The sequence below is a fragment of the Helianthus annuus genome, chromosome 10 (genome assembly GCF_002127325.2).
Source record: "Helianthus annuus cultivar XRQ/B chromosome 10, HanXRQr2.0-SUNRISE, whole genome shotgun sequence".
NCBI classification, from domain to species: domain Eukaryota; kingdom Viridiplantae; phylum Streptophyta; class Magnoliopsida; order Asterales; family Asteraceae; genus Helianthus; species Helianthus annuus.
Genome location: NC_035442.2, coordinates 39,155,140 through 39,168,742, shown reverse-complemented (window position 1 = coordinate 39,168,742; position 13,603 = coordinate 39,155,140).

Genomic DNA, 13,603 nt, shown 5'->3' with positions numbered 1-13,603 from the left:
CAATAATATTGGCCCAACCCGTTGTGCGATCCGCCTACTTGTGCGTCCCACAATGGGTTGTGCGGTTCAACTAATGTAGCCCAACCAGTACCCGGCCCAACATGGCAATCCAATTGTATACGGCCCAATTATAAAACAGATAAGCCCACTTGTACGGTTCATGCATCTTGTGCGACTAGAGTTCCGATTGTGCGATCCAGACCTCTTGTACGATTAGGCTGGGTTGTGTGTGCTTGTGACTTGGCTTCAAGGCCCAACAGTTTATAAGTATTCAACATACTTGTGTGGCCCAACAGTTAACAAGAGAACATAACTTGTGCGACCATTGATATCTTGTGCGACCGAGTTGTGTGATCATGCAATTCTAAGCTGTATTCAGTGCATTAACAGTAGTACCCTAACACATTCCTGCTTGTGCGACTAGGCTTGTGCGGTCGGCTAGCTTATGCGATTGGGCTCTTATGAAATTAAGGCCCCCTTGTGCGATTGGTTTAATATATTCCGGATTTTATGTATTCGGTTACAATCATACCAAAGTTTCCATGTTTCACTCAATTAACAGTTTCCTTACTATCAAACAACCTACCATCGATCAAACAAAGTTGTTATATCTAAATCACATGAACCCTAATTGAACAAGACATGAACACTAATCAAACATTCGGTTCTTAGAACAATAATATGAAACCCGATTTATCATGGATATTCTATAATGCACATAAGCCGATTTCATGAGTACTACAATCAACTCTACTGATTCATATCAAACACGTATATGGCCGATTACTTTCATACATTCTTAATCACATAGTATTCGAACATGACAATCATCATCAATTATATCGAGCACACATCATAATATCCTCAAACAATAGTTAATCATACTAACCGGATGGAGAAAGAACAAGAATTGATCCGAACAAGAGGATGATCCGAACTCTAAGAACTTCGATGAGGAGGATGTTTTGGCTGCCTTCGGTTCGTGAGAGAGAGAGAGAGAGAGCTAGGGTTTGTAGCTTGTGTGTGTTAGTGTTTTGATAAGAATAAGAGATGGTTACAACACTCTAAGTGTTATGCGTGTGGGGGTGGGCCGAACCCTAACATGGGCTGCCCTATAGTCCGATTACAAGCCATACGGCCCAACCTCGGGCTTGTGCGATTGGGTTGTGTGTTGTGCGATTCGGTTAAACGTTGTACAATCCACATATGTTACACGTATGTTTAACACACTACAATCTCATAGCACTTATCACATAACAAAACGTAACATTTAACATACATATCATTAAATCAAAGCATCACATAAGCACGTAACGTTATACATGGTAGGTTCGAATTACGAGTTGTCACAGTATCCCCAAGTAAAAGGAAATTTCGTCCCGAAATTTGGTACGCACTCACTGAGGGAGCTAAGTAAGTTATAACGTTCATTTACTGGTTTTCCTGAGGTGTCACATCATCCCCCACTTGAATGGGAATTTCGTCCCGAAATTCACTAGTTGCATCAACATTAGATTTGCTAGGTTTCGCCTGGTCGTTGGGGAACAGATGCGGATACTTAAGTTTCATCTGGTCCTCGCGTTCCCACGTGAATTCTGGACCACGTCTTGAGTTCCAACGAACTCTCACAATCGGTATACGGCTGTGTTTCCAAACTTTAACTTCCCGATCCATAATCTCAATTGGTTCCTCAACAAACTGCAATTTGTCATCTATCTTCAGCTCTTGAAATGGTACCACTAGTGTTTCATCAACCAAACACTTCTTTAGCTGCGATACGTGAAATACATCATGGACATTACCCAACTCAGTCGGTAATTCCAACCTGTAGGCCACCTTTCCAATCCGTTCTAAAATTTTGAATGATCCTACATAACGAGGGTTTAGTTTGCCGCGTTTCCCAAAGCGCACCACACCCTTCCAGGGTGAAACCTTTAACATAACGCGGTCATTAACTTCAAATTCTAGCGGTTTACTACGCTTGTCAGCGTAGCTTTTCTGACGATCGCGAGCTGCGGCCATACGGTTCCGTATCTGAACAATGCTTTCTGATGCCTCAAGAACAAACTCAGGGCCTGTGATCTGACTATCACCCACCTCATGCCAACAGAGAGGTGAACGACATTTCCGTCCGTACAGTGCTTCGAACGGAGCTGCCTTAATACTTGAATGGTAGCTGTTGTTGTAGGAGAATTCTATCAACGGTAGATGCTTCTCCCATCCTTTTCCAAAGTCGAGTACGCATGCCCGAAGCATATCTTCGAGTGTTTGGATGGTGCGCTCGCTCTGACCATCCGTCTGCGGGTGATAAGCGGTACTCATGTCGAGTTGGGAACCGAACGATTTGTGCATTGACTGCCATAACTCGGAAGTGAAACGCGGATCTCGGTCTGAAATGATAGAAGTTGGCACCCCATGCCTAGAAACCACTTCCTTAAGGTAAACTGCTGCCAATTGAGAAAACTTGTCTGTTTCCTTGATTGCTAAGAAGTGTGCTGACTTCGTGAGGCGATCAACAATCACCCAAATGGTATCGTTCCCTGCCTGAGTTCTGGGTAATCCTGTCACAAAATCCATAGCGATCTGTTCCCACTTCCATGTGGGTATCTCTGGTTGTTGCAGTAGACCTGAGGGCTTTTGATGTTCTGCTTTGACTTTAGCACAAGTCAAACATTTGCTGACGTAGGTTGCTATATGAGCCTTCATGCTGGGCCACCAGTAGGTAGTTTTCAGGTCGTGGTACATCTTATCTGATCCCGGATGTACAGAGTAGCGTGATTTATGTGCCTCTTCCATCACAAGTTCTCGTAAGTTGCCAAAGAATGGGACCCAAATGCGTCCAGTTACGTAATAAGCACCGTCTCCCTTTTGTTCTAGTCGTTGTCTCGAGCCACGTAAAGCTTCAGCTCGAACGTTCTCTGGTTTCAACGCTTCTAACTGAGCATCCCGTATCTGAGAAGGAAGGTTGGACTGGATCGTGAGTTGCAATGCTCGCACACGCCTAGGTGCATTATCATTTCTGCTGAGGGCGTCAGCTACAACGTTCGCCTTGCCCGGATGATACTTGATGGCACATTCATAATCGTTCAATAATTCCACCCATCGTCGTTGTCGCATATTCAATTCTTTCTGGTCGAAGATGTGTTGGAGACTCCTATGGTCGGTGTAGATAGTGCATTTGGTACCGTACAGATAGTGCCTCCAGATCTTCAACGCAAATACCACCGCTCCTAACTCCAAGTCGTGTGTCGTGTAGTTTTTCTCGTGCACCTTCAGCTGACGAGAAGCATAAGCTATTACCTTCTCGCGTTGCATCAACACACAACCGAGACCCTGAATTGACGCGTCACAATATACCACAAAATCTTCGGTGCCCTCTGGTAAAGACAAGATTGGTGCACTGCAAAGTCTCTGCTTCAGAACTTGGAAAGCCTCTTCCTGCTTCGTTCCCCAAGAGTACGTCGTGTTCTTCTGTGTCAGCGAGGTGAGAGGTTGCGCGATTTTCGAGAAGTCTTTAATGAACCTTCGATAATACCCTGCGAGACCAAGAAATTGTCGCACCTCAGACGGAGTCTTTGGTGCCGCCCAATTCTTAACTGCATCCACCTTCGCAGGATCTACATGTATCCCTTTCTCGTTAACAACGTGCCCAAGGAAGTGCACTTCTCGAATCCAAAAGTCGCACTTAGAAAATTTCGCATACAACTGTTCCCTTCTCAAAAGTTCCAAGATGAGACGTAGGTGTCGCTCGTGATCTTCCTTGTTCTTGGAATAGACTAAGATGTCGTCAATAAACACTATAACAAACTCGTCGAGATACGGCTTACATACGCGGTTCATGAGATCCATGAAGACCGCTGGTGCATTCGTCAATCCAAACGGCATGACCAAAAACTCATAGTGTCCGTAGCGCGTCCGAAAAGCAGTCTTGGGAACATCCTCTTCCCTAACCCTTACCTGGTGATAACCCGACCTTAAGTCGATCTTTGAATAGAAACTTGACCCTTGCAACTGGTCAAACAAGTCGTCGATGCGTGGTAATGGATAGCGGTTCTTAATGGTCACCTTGTTGAGTTCTCGATAGTCGATACACATACGGAATGACCCGTCTTTCTTCTTTACGAACAAAACTGGGGCTCCCCAAGGTGACGAACTGGGTCGAATGAAACCCCTATCCAACAACTCCTGTAGTTGATTGGACAACTCCTTTAACTCTCCAGGTGCTAGCCGGTAAGGAGCTCGAGCAATTGGAGCCGCTCCCGGCGCAAGATCAATCTGAAATTCTACTTGACGGTGGGGAGGTAACCCTGGTAGCTCCTCTGGGAACACATCAGCGAATTCTCGCACCACTGGTAGATCCTCAATCCTACTCTCTTCAGACTGAGCGTTGGTAACTAACGCTAACAGTGCAGGATACCCATTTTGTAGATACTGCTGTGCACGCATGGCCGTGATAATCCCAACCATCGTCCCACTACGATGCCCTTGAACTAACAATGACTCCCCATCAGGGAGAGGAATACGCACAACTTTCTCCTTACACAAAATTTCTGCTTGGTACTTAGACAACCAATCCATTCCTACTACTATGTCAAAACTATCGAGCGTAACGGGAAGGAGATCAATATCAAACACCTGACCCACGAGATCTAGTTTGCACCCGAAAAGGACATTCGAGGCTTCTATCGTCTTACCATCTGCTAGTTCTACTACTTGTTTAACTTCTAAAGGTGTTGGGGTTACCCCTAATCGTTGACTAAACTCTAGGGACACATAACTCCAATCGGCACCCGAATCAAATAATACAGAAGCAATACGATTGTTAACAGGAAACGTACCAGTTACAACATTGCCGTCATTCCTGGCATCCCCTGCTCCAAGCTGGAACACTCTGCCTCGAGCACCATTTCCCCCGTTGTTGCCGTTGTTGTTATTCCCAGCATTGTTGTTGTTCGGGCGGTTGTTGTCGTTGGCGTTCTGGTTTAACTGAGGGCAATCCCGCTTAAAGTGACCCTCATCCCCACACTGATAGCACCCCTTCTTGAAACCCTGGTTCTGCTGGGGTGGTTGCCCCTGTTGTCTCTGGTTTTGCTGGTTCTGTTGCTGCTGGTGTTTGGGTTGTGAGGCCCTACAATCCCTGGCCTCATGGCCCGCCTTACCACACCTGTTACATGTCCGACCACACGGTCCGAAATGGTGATAGCCACACTTGTTGCACCGTGGCTTCCTCCCCGCATACTGACCCTGACTTTGGCTACTTCCCTGGCCTTGATTGACAGAAGACGACTGGCTGATGTTGCGGTTGGTGTTGTCTGGCCTTTTCTGAGTCTGACCAGCACTGGATGCTTTGTCGTAGTCGCTCCACTTCCGTTTGTTATCATTAGCAGATGTAGTTGCAGTGGGTGCCGCAGCAGCAGTGGCCGAAATGCGCGGGGGTAACGAGTTGCTCTCGACCTCTTGGTCCACAATCTTATGAGTCAGTCGAACAATCTGTGTTAAATCATTGAGATGGGCTGCAGTGACCAAACTCTTCACACACGGAGGCAACCCTTTGATGAATAACTCAATCCTCCGAGACATAGGTCGGGACAAGTTCGGGCACATGTCGGCCAGTTCATACGATCGCTTCACATATGCTTCGACTTCAGATCCAACCATCTGCAAGTCGTAGTACTCGTTTTCCAACTTCTGGACCTCATCCCGAGGACAGTACTCCTCCCTGATCAGTTCTTTAAAGTCTTCCCAAGTTGTGGCATTCGCTGCCTCGATGCCCAACAACTGTACCTGGGCGTTCCACCATGTTAGGGCACCATCTGCCAAGGTACCCGCAGCATATTTCACCCTGTCCCCAGCGGGACAGTTACAGATAGCAAACACAGACTCTGCTTTCTCGAACCATCTCAGAAGTCCCACAGCCCCTTCAGTCCCGGTGAAGGTCTGTGGCTTACAGTCCATAAACATTTTGAACGTACACGCAGGCTGGTTAGGTTGAGGTTGCGCTTGCTGACCAGCTTGATAGGCTGCTAGAGCCTCAGCCACACGGGTATTGATTAGGTCAGTCAACTCAGCCTGAGTCATGTTGATGTTGCCACGTCCGTGTCCTCGTCCACTCATGATTCTATATTTAGAGATGAACCAACTCAGGAAATCGAAATGAGATGGATATCAAGTATCAGGTTGATATTTACGTACTACCAAGTTCACACATAATAAGGCAGAACCCTTCTCACGCTCGATAAGCCTTACTGGGACTTGCATGCACCCCGCGTTATTATTAAGTGTGCACCCATAATAATAAGGCAATTTGCATGCTTATCTCAGTGCCTCTTAGCTTGCGCTCGAAGTTTCCCCCGTTCAAACAACACAACAGATGGTATCACAGGTCTATGATTCACATGAGTCGAAGAGTAGTGTCACACTATCAAGTCACTATGGTGTTTAATGTTTCATTTCATATATGTTGTGAGTGTGTGTGACTGCTAAGCAAGTAATGTATAAAGTGAGAGAGAGACGAACCTTGCAATCTGGAGCTGAGTGTCATGATCGATCTTCGAAGTTGTTTGGTTATAGTCTGGTTTTATAAAATGTTTTTAAAACCTAGTTCACTATAACCAGTGGCTCTGATACCAAACTGTAACACCCCCAAAATACCACCTGCGGAAACCCCGCGAGGCGTGTTACACATCAAAGTCTGAGCCACCAATCACATTGAACCAATAGTAAATACTTAAATAAAACATGTCATTAATGACCAAGATTAAATGTCAAACACAATATTAATTCACAAAAGTTATGTAGCGGAAGCATATGATAAGTCGTTTAGCAATCGTTTCAAAATAAACTCAAAACCAAGGTATCAATTATAAATAATCCAATAGCTTCGATCCATGACCACTCCAGCACTCCCAGATAGCAAGTCCATGTTCCAAGGTTAACGACCTACAAGCATGCAAACAAGTGTGTCAGACTACGCTGGTGAGTTCAAGGTTTTGTTAACGTGTTTTGTTACCAGATGTATGTTAATGCGATTCAATGTTGCGTTACGATGTTGCTCATGCTAGATACCCTAGGGAATGTGCCCATATGTATCCGAGGAGTGTGCCTCTTAACAACCCCAATGCTCCTAACCAAGCATTGGTAATGATCGATCCCATGTGCAAATACCAATACCCAAGTAATTTTTTACCAGTTATCCCAAACCACCGGGACGCATGCTAGAGAAATGCAATGAACTCACCTTGGTTTGCTCGGCAGGTTATATCAAAGTTACTTGAATTAAAAGTGGTCAATCACGTCCTAACAGGATTACCATACGAGTCAGGTTTGGTTCAAGTAAAGCACGTATGTTCCACACAAGTTAACATGTTACAAACATGGATAGATCATGACACACTTAACAATCAGGTAATGCATCGAGAAGCCCAATAATATTGGCCCAACCCGTTGTGCGATCCGCCTACTTGTGCGTCCCACAATGGGTTGTGCGGTTCAACTAATGTAGCCCAACCAGTACCCGGCCCAACATGGCAATCCAATTGTATACGGCCCAATTATAAAACAGATTGTACGGTTCATGCATCTTGTGCGACTAGAGTTCCGATTGTGCGATCCAGACCTCTTGTACGATTAGGCTGGGTTGTGTGTGCTTGTGACTTGGGCTTCAAGGCCCAACAGTTTATAAGTATTCAACATACTTGTGTGGCCCAACAGTTAACAAGAGAACATAACTTGTGCGACCATTGATATCTTGTGTGACCGAGTTGTGTGATCATGCAATTCTAAGTTGTATTCAGTGCATTAACAGTAGTACCCTAACACATTCCTGCTTGTGCGACTAGGCTTGTGCGGTCGGCTAGCTTATGCGATTGGGCTCTTATGAAATTAAGGCCCCCTTGTGCGATTGGTTTAATATATTCCGGATTTTATGTATTCGGTTACAATCATACCAAAGTTTCCATGTTTCACTCAATTAACAGTTTCCTTACTATCAAACAACCTACCATCGATCAAACAAAGTTGTTATATCTAAATCACATGAACCCTAATTGAACAAGACATGAACACTAATCAAACATTCGGTTCTTAGAACAATAATATGAAACCCGATTTATCATGGATATTCTATAATGCACATAAGCCGATTTCATGAGTACTACAATCAACTCTACTGATTCATATCAAACACGTATATGGCCGATTACTTTCATACATTCTTAATCACATAGTATTCGAACATGACAATCATCATCAATTATATCGAGCACACATCATAATATCCTCAAACAATAGTTAATCATACTAACCGGATGGAGAAAGAACAAGAATTGATCCGAACAAGAGGATGATCCAAACTCTAAGAACTTCGATGAGGAGGATGTTTTGGCTGCCTTCGGTTCGTGAGAGAGAGAGAGAGAGAGAGCTAGGGTTTGTAGCTTGTGTGTGTTAGTGTTTTGATAAGAATAAGAGATGGTTACAACACTCTAAGTGTTATGCGTGTGGGGGTGGGCCGAACCCTAACATGGGCTGCCCTATAGTCCGATTACAAGCCATACGGCCCAACCTCGGGCTTGTGCGATTGGGTTGTGTGTTGTGCGATTCGGTTAAACGTTGTACAATCCACATATGTTACACGTATGTTTAACACACTACAATCTCATAGCACTTATCACATAACAAAACGTAACATTTAACATACATATCATTAAATCAAAGCATCACATAAGCACGTAACGTTATACAAGGTAGGTTCGAATTACGAGTTGTCACACCCTAGACTAGGGTTGTAGGGTTGATGAATCAACAATGTAGGTTCAACACGCATGGGGACACGTGGCAGCCGGATGGCTCGCCTGGTGTCACTCCGTCACACCTTGCGACAGACCCAAGGGTCCGGGTCACCGCCCACGAGATCCATGTATTTTTGTTTTTATTTGAATTTTATAAATATTAATGTTATTTAGGGTCGTTAATGTATATCCGGGGTATAATAGCAACGTTTAGAGTGTTTTAAGGGTTTTAGGTGGGTTGTTATATCTTGGGTATAACTCCTGAACTATTTAATAAAATATATAATGCATTCGCGTTAAGTATAGTAACCCAATTCAACTTTATCAATATGTCACGAGACAGAACTCCAACGTACTTAGTCGGGCAAAGCCTTGACATGCGTTGGTGGGTCCTAAATCAATCAGACAGGGTATCGACTCCGTGATCAGGGGTTACAACACTTAAAACGGAGCAGGACTTTGGAGTTTTATAGGGGTGAATTACTAAACCAAAAAGAAATAGAGTATATAGAGTGAGAGAGAGAGCGAAATGGAGAAAAGGATTTGAGCAGAACTTTATGAAAGACTTTATTCATATATATAGTGGAAGCATGTGTGGAGAACGCGAAATATTTGATTTCGTTGGACACGTCTTCAATACTTCAAATGTAAGTAAAATTTTTATTATTATTTTATTTAATATATATATATATATATATATATATTATAATTAATTTAACTGATTCACTCATTTGGCGCTTATAACTTCTAAAATATGACGTTTTATAGAATGATGAATATGCCATTCGAACGAGAATATTTTTATCTACATTTTGGCCTAAGTTTTATTAAAAACGGAGTAAGGTTAATTATAATGTATTTTTATTATTATTATTAAACGGTTCGTACGTTTGCCAAAATACCTCATATTTCTATCGGTCAACTTACCCATAATCTATCTGTTTAATAACATAAGTTTTTATATATTTTATTTTAAATTTTATAAATAAAAAATTTGGAAATGTTACATCGTGATACATTTTATCAGCACCAGGGTGAATAGAATACTTCGACTTGTGTGCCTCCTTCATCAGAAGTTCTCGAAGGTTATCACGAGTAGGAATCCAGACACGATCGAGATAGTATAGGATACCATCGGATTTGGTTACGAGACTCTCTTCAGCACCACATTGCATCTCATTATAAAGGTTACCCTCGTTAACAGATGTGTACTGACCTTCACGAATGCGGTTTTGAAGATCGTTGACGAGTTGGAAACAACGAATACCCTTGACATGAGTATTACGACTAAGTGCGTCGGCCACGACATTCACTTTACCTGGATGGTATCGAATTTCGCTGTCGTAGTCGTTTAACAACTCCACCCAGCGACGCTAACGCATGTTCAATTCCTTTTGGTTAAAGATGTGTTGAAGGCTCTTATGGTCGGTGAAGACCACACACTTAGTACCATAAAGGTAGTGTCGCCATATCTTCAAGACAAAAACAACTGCACCAAGTTCAAGTTCGTGCGTAGTGTAGTTTTCCTCATGTATTTTGAGTTGCCTAGACGCGTAAGCGATAACTTTGTCTCGTTGCACTAAGTAAACTTACTAGCAACAAAGTGTCCAAACTTCACCAAGTTTCCAAACATTTACCATGATTGGAATGCATTTGTCTAGTTTGAGTTCACTTGGTTACTTGGTGGATTAGAGATTTTAGTTTCTAATCTTATTCATGACCAACCGAAATCATCAACTTAGTTGATAATTTTGTGCTTTGGTGAATTCATACAATGAGATTCGTTGGATGGAATTCATCGTACTTCCATGCATGACAATATATATATATATATATATATATATATATATATATATATGATCAAATAGGAAGTTTAATTTGGCTAGGAAGGATAGATAGCAATAGGATTATGACATTTGGCAATATTTAACAATAAAGGGAAGGGTGTTTTAGTCAATTTAATTCAATCTTCTTCCTTCTTCTCTCCCAGTAACTTCAAAACCCACCATTTTCTAAACCCACTATCTTCAACCTTTTCTTCACTTTCTGTCTCAATAATCACTACATTATAGTGCGATTTTTGTCACCAATCAATGATTCAAACACCCAATCAACGTGTTCTTCAACTTTTTTGAAGAAACCCAGTTTAATTTCATACAATATCTCATTTTTTTCCCATGATTTTGAAGCGAATCACTCGATTCGTTCGATTCGATTGCTGATAAGTGTTTATAGCATTCAAATTTCATCAATCGTTGAAGAAATCTGAAGAAATCGGCTTCGATTTATGTAAGAAATTTTTTAGTTGCATTTTTACGATCTGGGTTTTTGAATTGAGTCATTGCATTTTACAAAGTAATGAAAAACACTTTTTTGTATCTTCAGTCCATTGAGTTTTAGAAACAACACATTTTATTGTGTTTTTAGTCCATTGGTTTTTAGGTAAAACACATTTTTATGTATTTTTAGTCCATTGCGTTTTAGGTAAAACACATTTTTATGTGTTTTTAGTCCATTGCGTTTTAGGTAAAACACATTTACGGTCTCGATTACTTCGGTATCGAGGGACGCACATTATTCTTTACGGTCTCGATTACTTCGGTGTCGAGGGATGCACATTATTCAGTGGACACAAGGCCTATAGTTATGCATGCTAGCTTCAACTTAGTATATAAAATGCCATGTTGGATTTGAGACAATCTTTTATACATATGCTATGTAATCAAACTTGTATACTCGCCAACTCTGTGTTGATTTTATTTTAATATATGTTGCTAGAAAATGTATGTTAACGCTTGAAGAAATCTATTTAGGATGGATTTAGAAACACTCTTAAATTCTTTATTTGTAATTCTAATGTTGTATTTGTTTAAGTTGCAGTTGTTGTACTTTTCCATTTCAAGACAATGTAATCCGCTTTAGTATGAAATGAAACATGATTTATTTAGATATTGTCACATTCGCACGTTATGAAGTCTCGAGCAATCTCGTTTTTGTCTCACTCTGATGTTTCCACCATTGGTTGGGGCGTGACACTTTTAATATTAGATAATTAAATAGATAATTAATTGCATTTTTTTAATTCTGTAATAGTAAAGGCATTTCAGTCGATTCACGTCCACATAACACATCAACTAACCCTTATCCACGTTAAGGACTATTCTCAATAACATTCATGGAGCAGGTCTTGGTATATGCACTTTACACAAATTTTATATTTTAAAATCATTTTTTTTGGAAATATGGTTCCTTCAAATTTTAAAAATATTTTTAGATGTAATATATAATCAAGGAAAATTAGATTTTAACATTCCCACCTTTTGATATTTGGCCAATAATAATCTCCTTCAAAAATCTTCACTAGTCGTCCAACCTTTTAAAAAAACTCACTAGACCTCCGCTAAAAAAAGTTAACGAAGTTAAGTTTTTTTCTAAATTTCAAATTGATGTTTTAGGTATTTTTATTAAAACGAGGATACGAGTCAATTGATGTAAAACCTACATCGAAACGATGCTTTAATTCGGGTGAGTAAACTTTCAATTAACAAAAATCGGGCCGTTTAGAGCACTCTTTCAAGTTAACTTTTACATCAATCGACTCATATCTTGTTACAAATAGAAACTAGGTGATTCGACCGCGCGTTGCGGCGGTACATTACCGCGAGTACTGGATTGGTATCGCTTTGGTTCGTTACAATACCAGTACGATATATGCACTCCGTGTAGAAATCAATCCACTGAAAACGACAAAAATGAACACGGGTACTGACACGAATGTTCAAACGGTATTGATTGATTCAGATCGTCATAGTATTGATATCATTATTCATATATCGTTGCAGACAAAGTTGTATAAACTAAAAATTATCGAAACCGAAAACCATAAAAATGAATACAGGTACCGGTACCAATGTTGTTCGTTTGTTTTGTTTTGGTATAATAACGATATGGTGCCAGGTTATTAAAAGTAAAAACAATAAAAATTAATAGCGGTATCGATACAGATGTTGTTCAATCGATTCGGTACTTTTTGGTACGTTATCGGCACATTATCTATTTCAAAGAAAAAACTTTATCACAATATTGGAAAAAATAAACACAGATTATTAGAAAAATCGAAATAAATGATAAATAATATTTTTTATAAAAATAAATAAATACTTTAAAATAATAATTACCATTCATTGTCATTTTTGGTTTAGTTTGATACACCTGTAGCACAATATCTATTTTAAATAGAAGTTATACTGTAATGTTGAAAGAACATTGTTGCGGATTTTTTTTCTTTTGTAAATTAAAAAAACGTAAGTTAAACTAAATGATTGAATAAAATAGTATTTAAAAATAAATAAACACTTGAAAATAGAATTAAAATATAATAAACACATTATATAACTATAAATATGCTATGTCGGTGAGTACATTTTTTTTTAATTTTTTTTTCCTTTTTTTTTTCTTTTCCTAGCAACCTTTGGGTTTTTTTTTTCTTTTTTTCCTTATTTTACGTTTTCGGTCCTTATGCTATGTGCGTTGTTTTTAAATACCAACTTCTTTTGCAATTTACAGTTTTCATCAACTTTTTAACTTTACGTTTTTACCCCTTGCACTAATTTTTTGTGGTTTTGTTTTTTTACGTATTTTTTCTCATCTCTTGTAATGTACGTTTTCGGCCCTTATGCTTTGTTTGTTGTTTCTTAAATACCAAGTTCTTTTGTAATTTATAGTTTTCGTCAACGTTTAAACTTTACGCTTTTACCCCTTGCACAATTTTTTTTCTTTCTTTTTTCTTTCTTTTTTGTGATTTTGTTTTTTTACTT